Genomic DNA, 26,081 nt, shown 5'->3' with positions numbered 1-26,081 from the left:
CCAGCAGGGTGCCCAGATCTCTCCGGCTGCCACATTGGCATGTACCTAGGGCGCTAGCTCTCCCTCCGCTAGACACGTAGCACTCTGCTACATCCCCATTGTACACCTGGATCCTCTCCTTACGACTATAAAAGGAAGGACCAGGGCCTTCTCAGGGAAGGTTGGCCGCGCGGGACCGAGGACGGGACAGGCGCTCTCTTGGGGCCGCTCACTTCCCTCACCCGCGTGGACGCTTGTAACCCCCCTACTGCAAGCGCACCTGACCTGGGCGCGGGACGAACACGAAGGCCGCGGGACTTACACCTCTCTCACGCTCGACTCCGGCCACCTCGCCTCTCCCCCCTTCGCGCTCGCCCACGCGCTCGACCCATCTGGGCTGGGGCACGCAGCACACTCACTCGTCGGCTTAGGGACCCCCCTGTCTCGAAACGCCGACACCGTCAAGCTCCAGATGGGCAGTCTCCAGCAACCTCTCCAACCCGGGACGATGCTCCGTTTCGGGAGTCTTGAGTTCATGTCCCTCGACGGCAGCTACAACATGATACTCATTCCACCGCCGGGCGACAGCGACAATGGCGGCCGACAGCCCGCCCGTCGGCGGCGGAATCAACGACGTCTTCCCCGCGTGGTGGAAGAACAACCTTCGAGCTCATCCCGCCCTCTTCCCCGTCGACGGGGGGAAGGCGGGGCAACCAAGGCCAAGCAGGAGGCAGCGCCTCGTCGACTGTCGAGCGAGTCGATAGCGCCAGCACCCCAACGGGGGGCGCACCGGGCATCGACCTCGCGCTTGAGACGAAGACGAGCGCCGTCTCCCCGCAACACGCCAATCCCGAGCAAACGGACGACGCCAGCACGCTCGTGGAAGGCTTGCTAGGTGTCACCCTCGTACCTGAGACGACGGTGCAGACAGTCCCTGACGTGACTTCATCACTGCCCATCGACCAAGAGGTACCGACCGATTCCCATCCCACGTCTTTCGGATTCAGCCTCGACCCGCCTAGCGGCTTCGCTTTGGCGGGCGCTCTCGTAGAGGCAAGTCCAAACCCTCTGGGGTTTCGTATGCGATCACCTTGGGACCGGCTGACGGACGTCTCGACCTACGGGCCCTCTGGGTCCGAGGAAGACGACGAGCCCAGCTTCTGTTGGGATTTCTCTGGACTTGGCAACCCCAGTGCCATGCGGGACTTCATGACCGCATGCGACTACTACCTTTCCGACAGTTTCGACGGTAGCCGTAGCCTCGGCGACGAGGACTGCAGCCCAAGCCACGAATGTTTCCACGTCGATCTAGGGGGTCCCTCCGAAGGCAACCATCTCGGCATGCCGGAGGACGGTGATCTCCCTAGGCCGGTGCCTCGCGTTGACATCCCACGGGAGCTAGCTGTGGTCCCCGTTCAGGCGGGGGGCCATGACCCACAGCTCAAGCAAATCCGCGGGGTGCAGGCCAGGCTCGACGAGGGAGCAGGAGCGCTTGAGCCGATCCGCCGGGACGTCGGGCAGGCATGGGCGGGCCAACCTCCGGCCGGAGAAATACGTCATCTACCCCAGGGCTTCCAGCACCGCATCACCGACGATGTCAGGGTCAGGCCGCCACCCGCATCCAGTGGGGTCGGCCAGAACCTGGCTGCAGCAGCAATGCTCCTCCATGCAATGCCGGAGCCATCAACCACCGAGGGGCGGCGAATCCAGGGAGAGCTCAAGAATCTCCTGGAAGGCGCCGCAGTCCGGCGGGCCGAGCTCCGCCTCCCGAAGGCAGGGGTACCCCTCGGAACATCATGCCGTGACTTCCCGATTCATGCGGGAAGCCTCAGTCTACACCGGGCGCACACGCAACACAGCGCCTGTGGCCCCGGGTCGCCTCGGCAACGAGCACCATCACCGCGACCGTCGAGCCCACCTCGACGAGAGGGTGCGCCGAGGCTACCACCCCAGGCGTGGGGGACGCTACGACAGCGGGGAGGATCGGAGCCCCTCGCCCGAACCACCCGGTCCACAGGCCTTCAGCCGGGCCATATGACGGGCGCCGTTCCCGACCCGGTTCCGACCCCCGGCTACTATCACAAAGTACTCGAGGGAGACGAGACCGGAACTGTGGCTCGCGGACTACCGTCTGGCCTGCCAACTGGGTGGAACGGACGATGACAACCTCATCATCCGCAACCTCCCCCTGTTCCTCTCCGACACCGCTCGCGCCTGGTTGGAGCACCTGCCTCCGGGGCAGATCTCCAACTGGGACGACCTGGTCCAAGCTTTCGCCGGAAATTTCCAGGGCACGTACGTGCGCCCTGGGAATTCCTGGGACCTTCGAAGCTGCCGGCAGCAGCCGGGAGAGTCTCTCCGAGACTACATCGGGCGATTCTCAAAGCAGCGCACCGAGCTGCCCAACATCACCCACTCGGATGTCATCGGCGCGTTCCTCGCCGGCACGACTTGCCGCGACCTAGTGAGCAAGCTGGGTCGCAAGACCCCCACCAGGGCGAGCGAGCTGATGGACATCGCCATCAAGTTCGCCTCCGGCCAGGAGGCGGTCGAGGCTATCTTTCGGAAGGACAAGCAGCCCCAGGGCCGCCCTTCGGAAGATGCCCCCGAGGCGTCAACTCAGCGCGGCGCCAAGAAGAAGGGCAAGAAGAAGTCGTAAGTGAAACGCGACGCCGCCGACGCGGACCTTGTCGCCGCCGCCGAGTACAAGAACCCTCGGAAACCCCCTGGAGGTGCCAACCTTTTCGACAAGATGCTCAAGGAGCCATGCCCCTACCACCAGGGGCTCGTCAAGCACACCCTTGAGGAGTGCGTCATGCTTCGGCGCCACTTCCACAGGGCCAGGCCACCCGCGGAGGGTGGCAGGGCCCACGATGTAACACCCCTGGTGTTACTATAACTAAAACTTGAGCATGGCATCATAGCATTGGCATTGCATATGTTTGACACACCTAGAGTGCATTCACTAGGCAAAAATTTCAAACAAGTTGTATTGTTTTAAGTGTTTTGCAACTAGAACCCTGGTTAAGGAACTTAACCCTAAATGGGGATTATAGGGGTAAAACTTTACCCAAGTTAAGAAAACCTAAATACTTTAGGGTAAAAGTCATAAAATGACCCTAAGAATAAGCTTGAATCACTTTTATACCCCTGAGATACCAGAAACCCTAATTGGAACCCTGGAAAACCCTAAACCAAACCCTAGGGGCTTATATGCAAAATTAGTCCACTTTTGGGCTAAAGTGCAAAAACCAAGCCAAATAGGTTTCTTAAGTCCTTTGGTTCACAAAGATGAGGACTTGAAAGCAAAACCCAAAGTTTTGGACTTAAATGCAAAATGGACCTCATTTGAGTTTTGCTCTAAGTCTGAAAATCAGTGAATGGGCTCAACTTTGGGGCTTTGTAACTTACAAAGCATAGGGTTTTTGCCCTAGGTCACCACATCAAAGTTGAAGACCAATTATAGGAGAACAACTTTGCTTAAGGTTGTAAGCATAGTTGTTATGAAGAATTTGGAGAAAAACCCAGTCCAAAACTGGCTGTCAGACTGTTTGGAGCTGAATTTCAGAGTTGCAGTGCTATGGGGTGAACTTTGAGCTTGATTTTGATTTGGATCCAGTGCTCAAATGTGATCAAGTCCTATAGTTGAGTTGTAGCTGGTATGTAGCACTACAACTTTGGTACAGAGACTGGGACCTGTTGTCACATGAAATCTGGAGAAAAAGGACGCTAAACTTGCTCGGCCAGAAGCTCTGATGAGGCAATGCCATGGTACAGTGACCGGTTAACTGAAGGAGATCGTACTCATTCTCGTCGCCGGTAGCTGCCGCCGTCGATCGCCGCTCGCCAAGATTCGTGCTCGGCGGTCACCGGATAAGGCTGTCGCGGTAAAGGTCTTCATCACCGGTGAGCTGGAAGTCACCCCGCTCGGCCATGGTACATCTCCTCTAGCTCACCGCCCGCGGTAAAGCGCTCGCCGTCGACCGCCGCCTCTCGGCCGGGTGCCGCGTGGCTCAACTCTTCCTCCGTGCCGTCGTGACCCCTCACGGCTGTCTCATCAAGGCCGGTGAGCCCGCCACGGCGGTAGACACGTAGTCGCGAAGCCGATAACCTTCGTCACCTCCGACCGCCGCGCATCTCCTCGAAATTCACCAGCCACCGTCCTTGGAGCCTATAAATTGAGGGCAGGGCTAGTTACGCCATGAAATTGTGAAGCTCTAGCACCCGTTCCCACACCCGATTGTCCACCAGCTCGCCTGAATTTTGCACTTCCCCCAAACTGGTTCTCCGCCGCCGTAGAAGTGAACTCACCATCGCCAGCCCAACTCCGGTCAGTGCCCGCCCTTTTCTTCCTCGTTTGAGCATTCTCATGCCTCTGTGATGCTCCCCGGCCCCTTTAATCAAACTAGACCGACGCCCATCGTCGGGAACACGATCACATTGCCGTTGTGCTTACGGCCACCGTGGCCGGAGCTCCCTAGTCCACCATTAGGGCAATTAGGTTAGGGGAAATGCTCCTTAGGGGTTTAATTCCGTGTATGTCGCTCGAGAGCGCCGGTCACTGCCCCAATTGGCCGGACTGCTTGCTCGCCGGAGCGTGGCCGCGCTTGAGCACCGTCGAGGACTCCAAGTTGTGAATTTACAGAACCCCGAGGGCCTTTTCGTGAACTGTCAGTGACTTAAAACAATAGTAAACGGACCTATTTCTGTTTAGCCGTTAAGCCGAGGGCCTCTGCGCAAAGTCGCCTCGCGGGCGCGGGCGCGAATCCGCTCGGGTTTGGGCCGGCTGGACCTGAATCGGCCCAGTACTGCTCCTCTTTTTCCTTTTTCTTTTTCAGCAGAACTTTAAAAATGTGTAGAAAAATGTAGAAAAATGCTAAAATTGTGAAACTAATTTTCCTAGGTTTGTTATTTTCCATAGTATTTAATAAAAATAAGTTGGTGATTTTTAGTGAAAGTAAGAAATTTTAGGGTATTTAAAGTAGTTAAAAGTCTTGGTTATAGATTTTTAGAAAATAATTGGTAAGTCCTAAAATGCCCAAAATTTTTATATGAGTGTTATTCAATATTGAGAAGCCTTGGGTAAAGTTTGAATTGATTTGGACCTTATTTGATCACCAAACCCCAAAACACCCCCCTGCCCTATGAACTCCTTTACCGACTCCGGAAACCCTAAGTTCCCGGAACTCCGTGAAGGCAAGTTGTATTCAAGACATAAATAATAAGTTTATGTTGTCTTTGCATCCTCATGAGCATCCCATGGCATCCATTCTTATACATACGTATGGTTATGATTAGAACGAGAAGAAGAGGTAGAAGTAACTGAAGAGCAAGTGCAACCACCTTTGGACACTCAGGCCGGGAATAGTTTCTACTTCGACATTTGTGGATCCGAGCCTGAATCACCTGTAAACGAAGGCAAGCCCCGGTGCATATGCCACCTCCCTTGCTATTTCAAAATCTTTCTCACTTGATTGCTGCATTAGGTGATAGGAGTTGCTTGATAAAACCATTCCTGCATTACCTTCCTTGAATTTGATTACCTTCCTTGATCACCTGTTTTACAAAAGCTTTTGATGCTTAGCTTTGCTTTAGAAAAACAAAAGGTTTTGTTTTTTACAAAATATGATGTGGCAAAAGTGGGTGGGATGTTTTCGAAAATAAAACTTGATGATGGATCTATCAAAGGCCATGATGGGTTCAACATCGGAAAAGATGTACCTCTGCCAGGTACCAAGTTTTGGGTGAACTGATTAAGCTGAGACCGGGCGGGTGACTTGCACGAGAAGAGAGTCTCGGTGTAGTGTCTCCGTCTGAGTCGATTAAGGACCGTCTCGATGTAGGCTTGATGATCGAGGACCCTTTAACTGGTCACATGCCTCGTCATGGGTAAGCCTTGCCTCGGGCAGACTAAGGCCGGAATAAGACAACACGAGATGGGCGTGGAGCGGTGGCGAGAGTAGCGTGTACCCTCCGTGGCAAGAGGCTGGACGGTGGTGTATCTGTGCTCTCGGTCTGCGTGAACCTGATCCGGTCTTAAGAACCCCGGTGGCGGGTTGACATATGCAAGGGTTAAGTGCTACATATGTCGTGTGATTGGAGATCCTCAGCTGAGTATAATCGATTCGGATCGCCGTACCTTCGCGGTTATGAAGACTTGGTCACTGCCCTACACGTAGCATTCCACTAAAGATGATGGGTTTTTGTTAAGAAATTGGCTAGTGCAGGACCAGTGATTGAACTAGGGTAGAAAGAACTCTAGTGCAGGTAATTTTACTTAACTTGACAAATTAAAACTGGATTTTTAAGGATCCACTTTAGTAAGCATTTCTGCAAAACAGAGTCTTTGAATATTGAAAAGCCTTACCTTGACTCCCATATAACCAGCATACCCTTGAGAGTCTTTTCTTTAGTCGGGTAAGACTTGCTGAGTAATTCCATACTCAGGGTTTATCCCTTCGTTGTTTTTAGGTGAGGAAGTAGCAGACTTTTGCTGCTTCTGTGCCAAGGTGGTTCCAAAAGAAGAAAATCAAGACTGAAGTGCGGGAGGACTCGGTCCTCCACTTAAGAATCTTTTGCTTTTAGCCTCTCGGGAGGAGTTGGTGCCTCCCTGGTTTGTATAATATTACTCCTATGCACTCACTTTTAGACTGGTCTGTAATAACCTAACTCAAGCTTGCTTTTGAAATAAATGTAAGATTATGTAATTCGCTTCCGCATTTCTTTATCTCCAATGTTCTGTAATGTCTACAAGATGGGTGAGACGTTCCTGGTGAGGTAAGGAAAGATACCGAACTTGTCAAGTAGTTCAGGGGCACCTACAGGGTTGTCTGATGTCCGTTGGACAAGGACAACTGTAGGTGGGCCTAATTACTTGGGAGGTTCCGTCACAGCTGGTATCGGAGCGTAGCCCTTCTTGGCAGATATTATGAGGCATCTTCAAAAGAATTTTCGAAAGTCTTACCTAGAAATTCTTTTCTCTTCTTACCTAAGTACTCTGAAGAAGTCTATTTTAAAGACCAGATAGGAAGAGTGCAACGTATAGAAGGTTGAATCGACTAAGGTTGATTCTGTAATTATACATGCATCATGCTAAGCACTATACTAATAGCATTTTCCCCTTAGAAAAGATGCCGCCACGTACCAGGCTAACGGCACGCAAGTCCACGGGACCAATTGGGGTGCCTCGGCATCAATTGGCTCCCCGACATGAAAGCAGCAGTAGTGGGAGTAACGACCCCATCGGAGACCTTGAAGCTCGTGTGAGTCGACTTCAGGCAGCACTGCAACAAAGGACTGAGGCTTGGGTCGCTGACGGTGATAGAATCAACGAACTGAGAAGGGACATCCGACACTTGCAGGATCAACTCGCTGATCGAGACTTAGCACTTGACTGGGCTGTGCAGTCTCGTTTGCTAATGTGTGCTAAGGAAGCAAGGGCTCAGGCCCGAATTAAAGAACTTAGCTCGACTGTTGATGACCTGCAGGTTTACTGCAACACGTTGCACGAGGAAGTCCATGTATTATACTCACAACTACACCCAAGTGAGCCTGCACCACCTGCTGAGGCAGAAGCTGGACCATCTCACGTTGCGGGACGTGCGCTGGGTGGGGAGTTAGACCTTTTTGAGCCTCCTCCTTCTTTGAGGTTGGTTGACGTCTGGACTCCCACACCTGACAATGAAGCCGCCAAGACTGATGGCAAGCAGGAATAAGGGTGTAATAGAAGTAGAGTAGTGTATGGTAGGGTGTACTATTGTATAATGGGTATTGTATCCTGTTATGTAATGTCGAGTCTGTATCATTACTTTTTATAGTAATGTAAAATGGAAGGTTTTCTCTGGCACATTATGTTTACTTCAAATGTTTTTGCCACAGATGCCGACCAGGACTCGAGGACAGGATGCAGCAGGAACTTCCGGGGGACGGGACGTTACCCCGAATCCGCCTCCCGTTCCACCCACGCTTGCCGAGGCAATTGCTGCCTTGGTGAACGCCACAGCCGACAACACCCGCTTCCTGAGGGAGATGGCGGATCAGCAACAGCTTCAACAACAAGCAGGAAGAGGATTCCAACAAGGTCCTCGTGAGACCACTTATCTGGATTTCTCTGAGACTCGTCCGCCTCTCTTCATCAAAGCAGAAGACCCGCTCGAGGCCGACGAATGGATACGGGTCATAGAGCAGAAGTTTGGCCTTCTACGCTGTTCGGAAGTACTTCGGGCAAGAATATGAAGAAAACGGGGCGTGTGTATTACACTCAAGTGGCTACTACACCGGAAGGAGAGCCGGTGATGATGGGTACGTTTCCCGTGGCCAGTCACCCAGCAATTATTCTTTTTGATTCTGGTGCTTCACATACATTTATTAGCAAGAAGTTTGTGGAACAACATCATATTGCATACCATGAATCAAAGGAGGGATTTAAAATTCATTCACCTGGGGGACACATTTATACTAAAGAAGTGGCCTATGGAGTGCCAGTAACAATGGCCGGACGGAACTTTCCTGCTAATATGATCGTTCTGAAAGGCCAGGATATAGATGTAATTTTGGGAATGAATTGGTTAACCCAACACAAGGCAATCCTCAACACTGAACTCAGAACCGTCAGGTTGAGCTATAACCAAGAAGAGATTCTCTTGACTCTCCCCGCAACCAATCCGGCCAAAACTTCTGGTAGAGTCTATGAAGCCATTGTACCGGAGGTCAAGAACATTCCGGTAGTATGTGAGTTTCCAGATGTATTTCCGGAAGATTTGCCTGGACTGCCCCCTGAAAGAGATGTAGAATTCGTAATTGAGCTAAAGCCCGGTACGGCTCCCATCTCCCGAAGATCGTACCGCATGCCCCCTAATGAATTGGCGGAACTGAAGACTCAATTGCAAGATCTACTAAATAAGGGATTCATCCGGCCAAGCTCGTCCCCATGGGGTTGCCCCGCCATTTTTGTTAAGAAGAAGGATCAAACCTTGAGAATGTGCGTGGATTATCGACCCCTAAATGAGGTCACCATCAAGAATAAGTACCCCCTTCCTCGGATCGACATCTTATTTGATCAATTGACTGGGGCGAGGGTATTTTCCAAAATTGATCTCAGGTCGGGCTATCATCAAATCCGTATTCGGCCCGAGGATATACCGAAGACCGCGTTTACTACGCGATATGGATTGTTTGAATACTTGGTAATGTCTTTCGGGCTCACAAATGCTCCTGCCCATTTCACTTATCTAATGAACTCGGTATTCATGCCTGAATTGGACAAGTTCGTGGTAGTCTTCATTGATGATATCTTGATATATTCCAAGAATGAAGAAGACCATGCTCAGCATTTACGGATTGTATTGACGCGCCTAAGGGAACACCAGCTATATGCCAAGTTCAGCAAGTGTGCGTTCTGGCTGGAAGAAATTCAATTTTTGGGGCACGTGTTATCAGCTAAAGGAATTGCGGTAGATCCTAGCAAGGTCAAAGATATTCTGGAATGGAAACCCCCAACAACTGTTCACCAAGTCCGGAGTTTTCTTGGACTAGCTGGGTATTATCGTAGATTCATACCAGATTTCTCTAAGCTTGTGAAGCCAATCACAAGTTTGTTGAAAAATGACATCAAGTTCAATTGGTCTTCTAAGTGCAATGAAGCCTTTGAACAACTGAAGACACTATTGACCACTGCTCCGGTATTAGCTCAACCGGACATCACTAAACCTTTTGACGTATATTGTGATGCATCGGGCAGTGGGCTCGGCTGTGTACTGATGCAAGAGGGCCGAGTGATTGCGTATGCTTCAAGGCAGTTGCGCCGGCATGAGGAGCACTATCCAACTCATGATCTGGAGCTAGCTGCTGTGGTTCATGCCCTAAAGATTTGGCGTCACTATCTGCTGGGAAATATCTGTCATATATATACAGATCATAAAAGTTTGAAGTACATCTTCACCCAGTCAGAGTTAAATATGAGGCAAAGACGATGGCTTGAGCTCATTAAAGACTACGAACTGGAGATCCATTATCACCCGGGCAAGGCCAATGTGGTGGCAGATGCACTGAGCCGTAAGGTTGCCTGCCACTGTCTTATGGCGAAGACTTCCGAGAACACTTTGTGTCAGGAAATGGAAAAGCTAAACCTGGGGATCATTCAACAAGGGACTCCAAATCAGTTAAGGCTTGAGTCAATCATTTTGCAAAGAATAATTGATGCTCAAAAAGATAATCTGGGTATGAAGCACATACGAGAAAAGATAAGGGCTGGAACAGCCAAGTGTTTCAAAGAAGACGATCAAGGTGTGATATGGTTTAAAAACCGCATAGTTGTGCCAAAGAACGAAGAGCTCCGCCAGCAAATTCTGGATGAAGCACATCTTAGTCGCTATTCTATTCATCCCGGAAGCACTAAGATGTACCAAGATTTAAAGCAACATTACTGGTGGACAAAAATGAAGATTGAGATTGCACGCTATGTGGCGAAGTGTGACACTTGCAGACGTGTCAAGGCCATACACATGAAAACTGCTGGTCCATTGCAATCTTTGCCAATCCCAACATGGAAATGGGAAGACATTAGTATGGACTTTGTTGTGGGATTGCCCAGAACCGCAAAAGGGTATGATTCTATATGGGTTATTATTGATCGACTCACAAAGATCGCCCATTTCCTCCCTGTCAAAGTTAAATATCCCGTCATTACCCTTGCGGAGTTATACATTGCCCGTATTCTCAGTTTGCATGGTGTTCCAAAGACCATAGTGTCGGATCGTGGACCTCAATTCGTATCCAAGTTTTGGGAAGAACTTCATAAATCCCTGGGTACTAAACTGCTCCACAGTTCGGCCTATCATCCTCAAACCAGTGGACAAACTGAGAGAGTGAACCAAATACTTGAAGATATGCTGCGGGCATGTGTCTTGGATTTCTCACTGAAATGGGATGAATGTCTGCCTTTAGCGGAGTTTTCATATAATAATAGCTACCAAGAAAGTATCAAGATGGCACCCTTTGAAGCTTTATATGGACGTCGGTGTCGAACTCCGCTAAATTGGTCTGAACCTGGAGAAAGATACTTCTTTAGACCTGATATGGTGAAAGAGGTGGAAGAAAAGGTTTAGAGAATTATCCATAATATGAAGAAAGCTCAAGCACGGCAAAAGAGTTATGCAGACAAACGGCGAATGCCCTTATATTTCCTGGAAGGAGACTATGTCTACTTGAAGGTCTCACCAATGAAGGGCGTATCACGTTTCGAAGTTAAAGGAAAACTTGCACCACGATATATTGGTCCTTTTCTTATTCTGGAAAGATATGGGCCAGTGGCGTATCGACTTCAGCTCCCCGAAACATTGTCTACTGTGCACAATGTGTTCCATGTGTCACAATTGAAGAAGTGTCTTCGGGTTCCTGATCGAACCGTTGAAATAACTGATGTTGTCCTAGAACCAGATTTAACATACTCGGAACATCCTCTTCGAGTTCTGGATCAAAAGGACAGGGTCACCCGAAGAAAGACTCTCAAGTTCTACAAGATACAGTGGAACCAACATTCGGAAGATGAGGCTACATGGGAAACCCAAGACTTCTTAGATAAGAATTTCCCAGGCTTTTTAGCCTCATGTAAATTGTAAAGCCTGTATAGCTGTTGTAATAAAGAAGTAACCCCCACATCACCCCTGTCTTGTACCAAAAATAAGGAAATAAAAATGTGATGTGTTTCCTTTACCATTACTTACCCTAGGATTTTTAATCTCGGGACGAGATTCTTTTATGGGGGGAAGGATGTAACACCCCTGGTGTTACTGTAACTAAAACTTGAGCATGGCATCATAGCATTGGCATTGCATATGTTTGACACACCTAGAGTGCATTCACTAGGCAAAAATTTCAAACAAGTTGTATTGTTTTAAGTGTTTTGCAACTAGAACCCTGGTTAAGGAACTTAACCCTAAATGGGGATTATAGGGGTAAAACTTTACCCAAGTTAAGAAAACCTAAATACTTTAGGGTAAAAGTCATAAAATGACCCTAAGAATAAGCTTGAATCACTTTTATACCCCTGAGATACCAGAAACCCTAATTGGAACCCTAGAAAACCCTAAACCAAACCCTAGGGGCTTATATGCAAAATTAGTCCACTTTTGGGCTAAAGTGCAAAAACCAAGCCAAATAGGTTTCTTAAGTCCTTTGGTTCACAAAGATGAGGACTTGAAAGCAAAACCCAAAGTTTTGGACTTAAATGCAAAATGGACCTCATTTGAGTTTTGCTCTAAGTCTGAAAATCAGTGAATGGGCTCAACTTTGGGGCTTTGTAACTTACAAAGCATAGGGTTTTTGCCCTAGGTCACCACATCAAAGTTGAAGACCAATTATAGGAGAACAACTTTGCTTAAGGTTGTAAGCATAGTTGTTATGAAGAATTTGGAGAAAAACCCAGTCCAAAACTGGCTGTCAGACTGTTTGGAGCTGAATTTCAGAGTTGCAGTGCTATGGGGTGAACTTTGAGCTTGATTTTGATTTGGATCCAGTGCTCAAATGTGATCAAGTCCTATAGTTGAGTTGTAGCTGGTATGTAGCACTACAACTTTGGTACAGAGACTGGGACCTGTTGTCACATGAAATCTGGAGAAAAAGGACGCTAAACTTGCTCGGCCAGAAGCTCTGATGAGGCAATGCCATGGTACAGTGACCGGTTAACTGAAGGAGATCGTACTCGTTCTCGTCGCCGGTAGCTGCCGCCGTCGATCGCCGCTCGCCAAGATTCGTGCTCGGCGGTCACCGGATAAGGCTGTCGCGGTAAAGGTCCTCATCACCGGTGAGCTGGAAGTCACCCCGCTCGGCCATGGTACATCTCCTCTAGCTCACCGCCCGCGGTAAAGCGCTCGCCGTCGACCGCCGCCTCTCGGCCGGGTGCCGCGTGGCTCAACTCTTCCTCCGTGCCGTCGTGACCCCTCACGGCTGTCTCATCAAGGCCGGTGAGCCCGCCACGGCGGTAGACACGTAGTCGCGAAGCCGATAACCTTCGTCACCTCCGACCGCCGCGCATCTCCTCGAAATTCACCAGCCACCGTCCTTGGAGCCTATAAATTGAGGGCAGGGCTAGTTACGCCATGAAATTGTGAAGCTCTAGCACCCGTTCCCACACCCGATTGTCCACCAGCTCGCCTGAATTTTGCACTTCCCCCAAACTGGTTCTCCGCCGCCGTAGAAGTGAACTCACCGTCGCCAGCCCAACTCCGGTCAGTGCCCGCCCTTTTCTTCCTCGTTTGAGCATTCTCATGCCTCTGTGATGCTCCCCAGCCCCTTTAATCAAACTAGACCGACGCCCATCGTCGGGAACACGATCACATTGCCGTTGTGCTTACGGCCACCGTGGCCGGAGCTCCCTAGTCCACCATTAGGGCAATTAGGTTAGGGGAAATGCTCCTTAGGGGTTTAATTCCGTGTATGTCGCTCGAGAGCGCCGGTCACTGCCCCAATTGGCCGGACTGCTTGCTCGCCGGAGCGTGGCCGCGCTTGAGCACCGTCGAGGACTCCAAGTTGTGAATTTACAGAACCCCGAGGGCCTTTTCGTGAACTGTCAGTGACTTAAAACAATAGTAAACGGACCTATTTCTGTTTAGCCGTTAAGCTGAGGGCCTCTGCGCAAAGTCGCCTCGCGGGCGCGGGCGCGCGCGCGAATCCGCTCGGGTTTGGGCCGGCTGGACCTGAATCGGCCCAGTACTGCTCCTCTTTTTCCTTTTCCTTTTTCAGCAGAACTTTAAAAATGTGTAGAAAAATGTAGAAAAATGCTAAAATTGTGAAACTAATTTTCCTAGGTTTGTTATTTTCCATAGTATTTAATAAAAATAAGTTGGTGATTTTTAGTGAAAGTAAGAAATTTTAGGGTATTTAAAGTAGTTAAAAGTCTTGGTTATAGATTTTTAGAAAATAATTGGTAAGTCCTAAAATGCCCAAAATTTTTATATGAGTGTTATTCAATATTGAGAAGCCTTGGGTAAAGTTTGAATTGATTTGGACCTTATTTGATCACCAAACCCCAAAACACCCCCCTGCCCTATGAACTCCTTTACCGACTCCGGAAACCCTAAGTTCCCGGAACTCCGTGAAGGCAAGTTGTATTCAAGACATAAATAATAAGTTTATGTTGTCTTTGCATCCTCATGAGCATCCCATGGCATCCATTCTTATACATACGTATGGTTATGATTAGAACGAGAAGAAGAGGTAGAAGTAACTGAAGAGCAAGTGCAACCACCTTTGGACACTCAGGCTGGGAATAGTTTCTACTTCGACATTTGTGGATCCGAGCCTGAATCACCTGTAAACGAAGGCAAGCCCCGGTGCATATGCCACCTCCCTTGCTATTTCAAAATCTTTCTCACTTGATTGCTGCATTAGGTGATAGGAGTTGCTTGATAAAACCATTCCTGCATTACCTTCCTTGAATTTGATTACCTTCCTTGATCACCTGTTTTACAAAAGCTTTTGATGCTTAGCTTTGCTTTAGAAAAACAAAAGGTTTTGTTTTTACAAAATATGATGTGGCAAAAGTGGGTGGGATGTTTTCGAAAATAAAACTTGATGATGGATCTATCAAAGGCCATGATGGGTTCAACATCGGAAAAGATGTACCTCTGCCAGGTACCAAGTTTTGGGTGAACTGATTAAGCTGAGACCGGGCGGGTGACTTGCACGAGAAGAGAGTCTCGGTGTAGTGTCTCCGTCTGAGTCGATTAAGGACCGTCTCGATGTAGGCTTGATGATCGAGGACCCTTTAACTGGTCACATGCCTCGTCATGGGTAAGCCTTGCCTCGGGCAGACTAAGGCCGGAATAAGACAACACGAGATGGGCGTGGAGCGGTGGCGAGAGTAGCGTGTACCCTCCGTGGCAAGAGGCTGGACGGTGGTGTATCTGTGCTCTCGGTCTGCGTGAACCTGATCCGGTCTTAAGAACCCCGGTGGCGGGTTGACATATGCAAGGGTTAAGTGCTACATATGTCGTGTGATTGGAGATCCTCAGCTGAGTATAATCGATTCGGATCGCCGTACCTTCGCGGTTATGAAGACTTGGTCACTGCCCTACACGTAGCATTCCACTAAAGATGATGGGTTTTTGTTAAGAAATTGGCTAGTGCAGGACCAGTGATTGAACTAGGGTAGAAAGAACTCTAGTGCAGGTAATTTTACTTAACTTGACAAATTAAAACTGGATTTTTAAGGATCCACTTTAGTAAGCATTTCTGCAAAACAGAGTCTTTGAATATTGAAAAGCCTTACCTTGACTCCCATATAACCAGCATACCCTTGAGAGTCTTTTCTTTAGTCGGGTAAGACTTGCTGAGTAATTCCATACTCAGGGTTTATCCCTTCGTTGTTTTTAGGTGAGGAAGTAGCAGACTTTTGCTGCTTCTGTGCCAAGGTGGTTCCAAAAGAAGAAAATCAAGACTGAAGTGCGGGAGGACTCGGTCCTCCACTTAAGAATCTTTTGCTTTTAGCCTCTCGGGAGGAGTTGGTGCCTCCCTGGTTTGTATAATATTACTCCTATGCACTCACTTTTAGACTGGTCTGTAATAACCTAACTCAAGCTTGCTTTTGAAATAAATGTAAGATTATGTAATTCGCTTCCGCATTTCTTTATCTCCAATGTTCTGTAATGTCTACAAGATGGGTGAGACGTTCCTGGTGAGGTAAGGAAAGATACCGAACTTGTCAAGTAGTTCAGGGGCACCTATAGGGTTGTCTGATGTCCGTTGGACAAGGACAACTGTAGGTGGGCCTAATTACTTGGGAGGTTCCGTCACACACGACGACGACAAGAAGGAAGATCACCGGGCAGGAGAGTTCCCCGAGGTCCGCGACTGCTTCATGATCTACAGTGGGCAAGCGGCGAACGCCTCGGCTCGGCACCGCAAGCAAGAGCGTCGGGAGGTCTGTTCGGTGAAGGTGGCGGCACCAGTCTACCTATACTGGTCCGACAAGCCCATCACCTTCGACCAAGCCGACCACCCCGACCACGTGCCGAGCCTGGGGAAATACCCACTCGTCGTCGACCCCGTCATCGGCGATGTCAGGCTCACCAAGGTCCTCATGGACGGAGGCAGCAGCCTCAACATCATCTACGCCGAGACCCTTGGGCTCCTGCGTGTCGATCTGTCCTCCGTCCGGGCAGGCGCTGCGCCTTTCCATGGGATCATCCCCGGGAAGCGCGTCCAGCCCCTCAGACAACTCGACCTTCCCGTCTGCTTCGGAACACCCTCCAACTTCCGAAGGGAGACCCTGACGTTCGAGGTGGTCGGGTTCCGAGGAACCTACCACGCGGTACTGGGGAGGCCATGCTATGCGAAGTTCATGGCCGTCCCCAACTACACCTACCTGAAGCTCAAGATGTCGGGCCCCAACGGGGTCATCACCGTCGGCCCCACGTACAAACACGCGTTTGAATGCGACGTGGAGTGCGTGGAGTACGCCGAGGCCCTCGCCGAGTCCGAGGCCCTCATCGCCGACCTGGAGAGCCTCTCTAAGGAGGTGCCAGACGTGAAGCGTCATGCTGGCAACTTTGAGCCAGCGGAGACGGTTAAGTCCGTCCCCCTCGACCTTAGCGGCGACGCCTCCAAGCAGATCCGGATCGGCTCCGAGCTCGGTCCCAAATAAGAAGCAGTGCTCGTCGACTTTCTCCGCGCGAACGCCGACGTCTTCGCGTGGAGTCCCTCGGACATGCCCGACATACCGAGGGATGTCGCCGAGCACTCACTGGACATCCGAGCCGGAGCCCGACCTGTCAAGCAGCCTCTGCGCCGATTCGACGAGGAGAAGCGCAGAGCCATAGGCGAGGAGATCCACAAGCTAATGGCGGCAGGGTTCATCAAAGAGGTATTCCATCCCGAATGGCTTGTCAACCCTGTGCTTGTGAGAAAGAAAGGGGGGAAATGGCGGATGTGTGTAGACTACACTGGTCTCAACAAAGCATGTCCGAAGGTTCCCTACCCTCTGCCTCGCATCGATCAAATCGTGGATTCCACTGCTGGGTGCGAAACCCTGTCTTTCCTCGATGCCTACTCAGGGTATCACCAAATCAGGATGAAAGAGTCCGACCAGCTCGCGACTTCTTTCATCACACCCTTCGGCATGTACTGCTATGTCACCATGCCGTTCGGCTTGAGGAATGCGGGCGCGACGTACCAGCGGTGCATGAATCATGTGTTCGACGAACACATTGGCCGGACGGTCGAGGCCTACGTCGATGACATCGTAGTCAAGACGAGGAAAGCCTCTGACCTCCTTTCCGACCTTGAAGTGACATTTCGATGCCTCAAGGCGAAAGGCGTCAAGCTCAATCCCGAAAAGTGTGTCTTCGGGGTGCCTCGAGGCATGCTCTTGGGTTTCATCGTCTCCGAGCGGGGCATCGAAGCCAACCAGGAGAAGATCGCAGCCATCACCAGCATGGGGCCCATCAAGGACTTGAAAGGCGTACAGAGGGTCATGGGATGTCTCGCGGCTCTGAGCCGCTTCATCTCACGCCTCGGTGAAAGAGGTCTACCTCTGTACCGCCTCTTAAGGAAGGCCGAGTGCTTCACTTGGACCCCTGAGGCCGAGGAAGCCCTCGGGAACCTGAAGGCGCTCCTCACGAAGGCGCCTATCTTGGTGCCCCCAGCTGCTGGAGAAGCCCTCTTGGTCTACGTCGCCGCGACCACTCAGGTGGTTAGCGCCGCGATTGTGGTCGAGAGGCAAGAAGAGGGGCATGCATTGCCCGTTCAGAGGCCAGTCTACTTCGTCAGCGAGGTACTGTCCGAAACCAAGATCCGCTACCCACAAGTTCAGAAGCTGCTGTACGCGGTGATCCTGACACGGCGGAAGTTGCGACACTACTTCGAGTCTCATCCGGTAACTGTGGTGTCATCCTTCCCCCTAGGGGAGATCATCCAGTGCCGGGAAGCCTCGGGTAGGATTGCAAAGTGGGCGATGGAAATCATGGGTGAGACGATCTCGTTCGCCCCTCGGAAGGCCATCAAGTCCCAGGTCCTAGCAGACTTCGTGGCCGAATGGGTCGACACCCAGCTACCGACAGCTCCGATCCAACCGGAGCTCTGGACCATGTTCTTCGATGGGTCGCTGATGAAGACAGGAGCCGGCGCAGGCCTACTCTTTGTCTCGCCCCTCGGGAAGCACCTACGCTACGTGCTACGCCTCCATTTCCCGGCATCCAACAATGTGGCTGAGTACGAGGCTCTGGTCAACGGATTGCGGATCGCCATCGAGCTAGGGGTCCAACGCCTCGACGCTCGCGGTGACTCGCAACTCGTCATCGACCAGGTCATGAAGAACTCCCACTGCCGCGACCCGAAGATGGAGGCCTACTGCGATGAGGTTTGGCGCCTGGAAGACAAGTTCTACGGGCTCGAGCTCAACCACATCGCTCGGCGCTACAACGAGACTGTGGACGAGCTGGCTAAAATAGCCTTGGGGCGAACAACGGTTCCCCCAGACGTCTTCTCCCGAGATATGCATCAGCCCTCCGTCAAGATCGACGACACGCCCGAGCCTGAGGCACCCTCGGCCCAGCCCGAGGTACCCTCGGCACAGTTCGAGGCACCCTCGGCTCGGCCCGAGGCACCCTCGGTTCGTCCCGAGGTACCCTCGGCCCTCGAGGGTGAGACGCTGCACGTCGGGGGGGAGCGAAGTGGGGTCACGCCTGATCAAAACTGGCAGACCCCGTACCTGCAATATCTCCACCGAGGAGAGCTACCCTCCGGCCGAGCCGAAGCTCGGCGGGTGGCGCGGCGCGCCAAGTCGTTCGTCTTGCTGGGAGATGAGAAGGAGCTCTACCACCGCAGCCCCTCTGGCATCCTCCAGCGATGCATCTCCATCGCCGAAGGTCAGGAACTCCTGCGAGAGATACACTCGGGGGCTTGCGGCCATCACGCAGCGCCTCGAGCCCTTGTCGGGAATGCTTTCCGACAAGGCTTCTACTGGCCCACGACGGTGGCCGACGCCACTAGAATTGTCCACGCCTGTGAAGGGTGTCAGTTCTACGCAAGGCAGACCCACCTACCCGCTCAGGCTCTACAGACGATACCCATCACCTGGCCTTTTGCTGTGTGGGGTCTGGACCTCGTCGGCCCCTTGCAGAAGGCACCCGGGGGCTACACGCACCTGTTGGTCGCCATCGACAAATTCTCCAAGTGGATCGAGGTCCAACCCCTAAACAGCATCAGGTCCGAGCAGGCGGTGGCGTTCTTCACCAACATCATCCATCGCTTCGGGGTCCCAAACTCCATCATCACCGACAACGGCACCCAGTTCACCGGCAGAAAGTTCCTGGACTTTTGCGAGGATCACCACATCCGGGTGGACTGGGCCGCCGTGGCTCACCCCATGTCAAATGGGCAAGTAGAGCGTGCCAACGTCATGATTCTGCAAGGACTCAAGCCTCGGATCTACAACGACCTCAACAAGTTCGGCAAGCGATGGATGAAGGAACTCCCCTCGGTGGTCTGGAGCCTGAGGACAACACCGAGCTGAGCCACGGGCTTCACGCCATTCTTTCTGGTCTATGGGGCCGAGGCCATCTTGCCCACGGACTTAGAATACGGTTCCCCGAGGACGAGGGCCTACACCGACCGAAGCAACCAAGCTAGTCGAGAGGACTCGTTGGACCAGCTGGAGGAGGCTCGGGACAAGGCCTTACAACACTCGGCGCGGTACCAGCAGTCCCTGCGACGCTACCACGCCCGAGGGGTCCGGTCCCGAGACCTCCAGGTGGGCAACCTGGTGCTTCGGCTACGACAAGACGCCCGAGGGCGGCACAAGCTCACGCCCCCCTGGGAGGGGTCGTTCGTCATCGCCAAAGTTCTGAAGCCCGGAACATACAAGCTGGCCAACAGTCAAGGCGAGGTCTACGGCAACGCCTGGAACATCCAACAGCTACGTCGCTTCTACCCTTAAGATGTTTTCAAGTTGTTCATATACCTCGCTCCCACGCAAAGTTTAGTCATCAAGGAAGGGTCGGCCTCGCCTCGGCAAAGCCCGACCCTCCCTTGGGGGCTAAAAGGGGGGAACCCCCTCTGCGTCGAATTTTTTCCTCGAAAAAAGATCCTTTCTGCCAGAATGTCTTTCGTGCTTTTTGACTACTTCAAAAGCGGATCCTGAAAACGACGGAGTACACGTAAGCAGCCAAGGCTGACCGAGCCGAGGGACTCCTACGCCTCCGGGATACGGATACCTCACTCATCACCTTCTGCGATAAGTAACTCACGTTCGGATAAGTGATTCCGCGGACCGAACAAGTCTTCACGTTCGGAAGCTCTTCTGCCGGAGCGATTCTTCGAGCCTTCTCAACTGCGTCGGTGACAGAACCCCATGGACGGGTAAGAGTGCGCGTAAGCGGCAAGGCCGACCGAGGCGAGGGACTCCTACGCCTCCGGGATACGGATACCTCACTCATCACCTTCCGTGAGAAGCAACTCTCGCTCGCACAAACAATTCTCTTACCGACAAAAAAGTCCAGATACTTGAAACAAGAGGAAAAGAGACGCGGCTTTACAACACGGCGAGGGTGTGTTTTGGCCTCGGTGGCCGCAGAAAACACACGCTACAAGATAATCCGATCCTGCAGGCTCGGATCCTGACGGCTAAAGGGAGCAGCAGGGCCCCCGGCGTCGACAACACCTTTGGCGAGGCCCGACCTAGCCTCGGACGGCGACGCGGTCCAAGGGTCTCTGCTCTGAAGGACAACGTCATCACCAAGCCCGGGCCATCGCTGCCAGGGTCTTCTCCGAGAATCCGGCCCGAGCAGGCGCCTCGGCCCATCACCCCGGGGCCTCGGCCAGCTGTCCTCCAAGGACATCAGCCCGGCCCGAGGCCTCGGCAGGTCAATTCCGGCGTCGATCCCGCTAACGGACGACCCGACTAGGCTCCGGCCGACCAGGTCTTCTTTTCGAGCCAACTCCGCCTCTGTTCGCGCTGACACCGCTACCCCTGGCCTCGGCTCATTGAAGAGCGACCGAGGGGTTCCTTTAACTGAGCAAGAGAAGCCTCGGGCAATAATGCTGACCGAGCCGAGGGACTCCTACGCCTCCGGGATACGGATACCTCACTCGTCACCTTTACACGGGGCGACTCACGCTTGGTGAAGCGGTTCAGACGACCAACAGGCGAGTCTTAGTGCTCAAAAATGAGGAAAACAACACGGCTCCGTGCCGAAATTACATACATGTTCAGGCCTCGACAGCCACGATGAACAAAAACACTGGCATTCAAAGTGCCATTACAAAACGGAACTCCGGTTCCACCTCCACAGGTACGAACAACCCCACTCGACGGGGGGGCCTGCGTAGCAACGGAAGACCGACGAACGGCGTGCCGTCGCCCGCTTCGGCAGCGGCGACGACGACGACTTCTGCTCCGGGGGGCCGAACAGCGGCAGCGATGACCTCAGGGCGGATGCCGCTGCCAGGAGGCCCCCGCCCATGCCCAAACTCGTGAGGCAAGGACGGGCAGAAGGCCGTAGAGTTGGAGGTCGGTCCATGGGCGGCCCTGGCTGTCTCGTCAGTGGAAGAACCTCTTCCAGCTGCCGTGGCAGAAGCCGGCGCCGAGAGCGGCTCCGAAGCCACTCGGGTCCGAGAGCCAGGCACGCGGCAGCTGCCGGCGCCACGGACGACAACCGCCCTTCCCCCAATCACTGAGGGAAGGAGCGGGCCACCGCCCACGCAGGGGCCGACCCCAACTCGGCACACTCCCCTCCCCAGCCCTGGTGATGAAAATCCTTGAGGCTGAGGGAGGGGCAGAGGCCGCAGCCCGGTTCGCTTTCCCCCGCCATCGAACTGGAGGTCACCATCTTGGGTGACCGCCGGCGGAGGGGTGCAACCGGGCTGCACGATGAAAATCCTTGAAGCCGAATGATGGCTGAAAGGTACCAACTCCCACGGAGTTGCGTTCCTCCAACGATGAGGCGGAAAGACGGCGGGTATCCCCCATCCGGGGGCTTGGAAGGTGGAAAGACACGATGCATAAGGAAGCGCGAAGACATGGTCGCCTCCCAAGGGGGTCACCCTCCTTTAAAAGGCGACTCTCCCTACTTGCGTCCCCAGCCGTCGTAGGCTGAGTCTTCTCCAACACGCTCCAAGGTCCTCCTCCTACGGCGCGGGGGCTGGGTCCCACACGTCATGGAAGCCGGCTCAAAGCAGAAGAAGCCAAACCGCCGTGCGCGATGCGTGCAACTGCCCAGCGGTTACAAGCGGCTCTCCACTTTTGCCCAGACGAGCGGGCGAAAGGGCGGGCAGCCATGCAGGCGGCATGCAACCGCGCCAAGTGGGCGCACTTCTCCGACTCCCAACACGCTCAGCATGGAGGCCCAGGCCCACGCGTCATGCAACCGGCGCGCCGAATGCTTCGTGCATGCAACTGCATCGCCAACTGCGCCACCACCGCGCCTCCTCGACTGCGGAACCAATACCGCGACTCGAGGCGACCCAGAACACGACCCAGCGGCGCCAGCCTGGCGCGACGGCCAATGCGACCAAAAATGGGCCGGCAGTAATGGCGGTGGCAGGCGGGCAGGAGCAGCGGTCACGTCGTCAGCCAAGCCTACGTCCCATCCAGGAGCGACGAGAGAACCCTCTCTCACGGCGTGAAAACGACGCGTCCGTGTTCCGTTCCTCAAACGGCCCGCGCACGCGCAACGACCGCCCCGCGAACCACTCGCCCCGTCGCATTGACTCCGCGGCGGGACAGGCGGCGCCTCTGGCAGGAGAAGCGAGCGACGCTTCGCCTTCGCCATAACAACCGCATCAAAAAAGGTACGCCACGTCATTCGATTTCGTATCCTTTTCCTTTTTTCCTCTTTCTCTCTCTTGCAACAGGGACCGGGAAAGGGGGATACCCCGAAAAGGATCCTTCCCCGTGAAGGAACCAGGCTCCGAGCCTCCCTACTGATCAGAGGTTCGAAGGCTGGCCCCTCGGAAGGGTTCAACAGCCGCCTCAGAGCGCGTGGGCTCCACACCCACTACTGGTCAGAGGTTCGAAGGCCGGCCCCTCAGAAGGGTTCAATGGCCGCCTCAGGCTACTCGGGCTCCACGCCCACTACTGATCAGGGGTTCGAAGGCTGGCCCCCGAAGGGTTCACAGCCGCCTCAGACACAGAGCGAGGGATGACCATGGGTACGTTCGATACATAACCAAGGCTCGGGCTGCGCTCCCGAGGTACCCTAGGACATTTCCGAGACCAGCGGGAACGATCTTGTAACGGAATCCCATCGGAGGGAGGCATCGAGCCCTCGGACCCCGTCGCCAGGGGACCGGGTCCGGCAGATCACCCGCAGGTACTTTTGGGCGTGCCTCTGGGCCTCTAGCCGACCCCTAACGAATGGGGCACGGACGTCCACTCGGATTACCCGCCTGCAGCTCACCGGAGACACAATGTTCGGCGCCCACCGAGGGCAACATGGCGCTTTCCCCCCTCCTCCTTGCGGAAAGGCGACGCAGGGGCGTATGTAAAAAAGTCGAGTCTGTCCCTGATCGCCCTCTCGCCCTGTGTGGAGGCTCGGGGGCTGCTCTCGCAAACCCGGCTTCGGTCGAACCGTTGACAGCGCCAACATACCAGCCCGAGAACTTGGGACCCGACAGTACACCCGGGCTGCGGCCAGCTCGCATGAGGGAACGACCAGACCAGCCGAAGCATTACGCGAGGCATTAAGACCTCGGAGGAGTCAAACCACTCCTCCGAGGCCTCGGGGGCTACACCCGGCGGGTGCGCTCGCGCGCACCCACCGGAACAAAACGCAACCGAGAAAGGCTAGTCCCCTTGCAAAAAAGTGCGACGAAAGCCTCCAAGCGAGTGCTAACACTCCCTTCGAGGCTCGGGGGCTACTGTCGGGGACCATAATTAGGGGTACCCTCAAGGCTCCTAATTCTCAGCTGGTAACCCCCATCAGCATAAAGCTGCAAAGGCCTGATGGGTGCGATTAAGTCAGGGATCAGTCCATTCGAGGGACTCGATCACGCCTCGCCCGAGCCTAGCCTCGGACAAGGGCAGCCGACCCCGGAGGATCTCCGTCTCGCCCGAGGCCCCCCTCCAGTGGCGAACATATTTCCGGCTCGCCCGAGGCCCTGTCTTCGCCAAGAAGCAACCTTGACCAAATCGCCGCACCGACCGACCAAATCGCAGGAGCATTTAATGCAAAGGTGGCCTGACACCTTTATCCTGACGCGCGCCCTTCAGCCGACAGAGCTGAAGTGACCGCCGTCACTTCGCCGCTCCACTGACCGGCCTAACAAAAAGACAGCGCCGCCTGCGCCGCTCCGACTGCGGTGCCACTTGACAGAGTGAGGCTGACAGGCAGTCAGGCCCAGCCGCAGGCACCATAGGAAGCTCCGCTCCACCCGACCCAGGGCTCGGACTCGGGCTAAGCCCCGGAAGACGGCGAACTCCGCTCCGCCCGACCCAGGGCTCGGACTCGGGCTAAGCCCCGGAAGACGGCGAACTCCGCTCCGCCCGACCCAGGGCTCGGACTCGGGCTAAGTCCCGGAAGACGACGAACTCCGCTCCGCCCGACCCAGGGCTCGGACTCGGGCTAAGTCCCGAAAGACGACGAACTCCGCTCCGCCCGACCCAGGGCTCGGACTCGGGCTAAGCCCCAGAAGACGACGAACTCCGCTCCGCCCGACCCAGGGCTCGGACTTGGGCTCAGCCCCAGAAGACGACGAACTCCGCTCCGCCCGACCTAGGGCTCGGACTTGGGCTCAGCCACGGAAGACAGAGTCGACCTCGGCATCGGAGGAGCTCCCACATCGCCCAACCTAGGGCGCAGACCAGCCACGTCAACAGGAGGCGCCATCATCACCCTACCCCGAGCTGACTCGGGCCACGGGGAACAAGACCGGCGTCCCATCTGGCTCGCTCCGCCAGATAGGCAATGATGGTGCCCCGCATACTCTGTGACGACGGCGGCTCTCAGCCCCCTTACGGAAGCAAGGGGACGTCAGCAAGGACTCAACAGCTCCGACAGCTGTCCCTCCGCTAGGCTCCAGCACTCCTCCGACGGCCACGACATCATACCAGCTGGGTGCCAAAATCTCTTCGGCTGCCACAACGACATGTACTTAGGGCGCTAGCTCTCCTCCGCTAGACATGTAGCACTCTGCTACACCCCCCATTATACACCTGGATCCTCTCCTTACGCCTATAAAAGGAAGGACCAGGGCCCTCTTAGAGAGGGTTGGCCGCGCGGGGACGAGGACGAGACAGGCGCTCGCTTGAAGCCGCTTGCTCCCTCTCCCGCGTGGACGCTTGTAACCCCCTACTGCAAGCGCACCCGACCTGGGCGCGGGACGAACACGGAGGCCACGAGATTTCCACCTCTCTCACGCCTGTCTCCGGCCACCTCACTTCCCCCCTTCGCGCTCGGCCTCGCGTCGACCCATCTGGGCTGGGGCACGCGGCGACATTCACTCGTCGGCTTAGGGACCCCCCGGTCTCGAAACGCGGACAATCGAGCACCCCCATTCCTATCAAGTGGTATTCAAAGACTCAGGTATTACCATCAGGCTTACCCTAGTTTAGTTTAGGTTTTTTCATCCTATAACTCCAGATAATTGCCATACAAAAAAATCCCGCTGTCCTAGAATCCTTGTTTAGCCTTTGCAATTTCGTTTTAAGTTTAGCTTTGTTCAATTCGTGCCCGTGGTCGAGTCGTGTTGCTGGTTTAGGGTGTATCTTAGTCGTAGATCAACTGCCCTCGCTAGCCGCCGCCGCGCCAGATACGCCGCTATCCCATCCATTGCAGATACGCCGCTATCCCATCCATTGCAGATACGCCGCTATCCATTACAAGTCGATCCATTGCAGATATGCCGCTATCCCATCCACCATTACATAGATCACAAGTCGATCCACCCCATTAATCGTTGTGATTGCAGATAGGGAATTTTTGCCCTAACAGCCGTTTTCTAATCGTGCCTACAAAAACATAACTTGAGGTACCTTCCTTAAACCGGGCATAACTTTTCGCTCGGGTGTCCAAAAATCTGAAATTTTTACAAGAGCTTGTTGACATCATTCTGAGGCCAGCCAAACTAACCTATGGCCTATTTGGTTTCGATAAAATTGTCAAAAAAGT

This window comes from Zea mays, chromosome 7 (assembly GCF_902167145.1).
Source record: "Zea mays cultivar B73 chromosome 7, Zm-B73-REFERENCE-NAM-5.0, whole genome shotgun sequence".
Classification (NCBI taxonomy): domain Eukaryota; kingdom Viridiplantae; phylum Streptophyta; class Magnoliopsida; order Poales; family Poaceae; genus Zea; species Zea mays.
Note: the sequence above shows the minus strand (reverse complement) of the source record.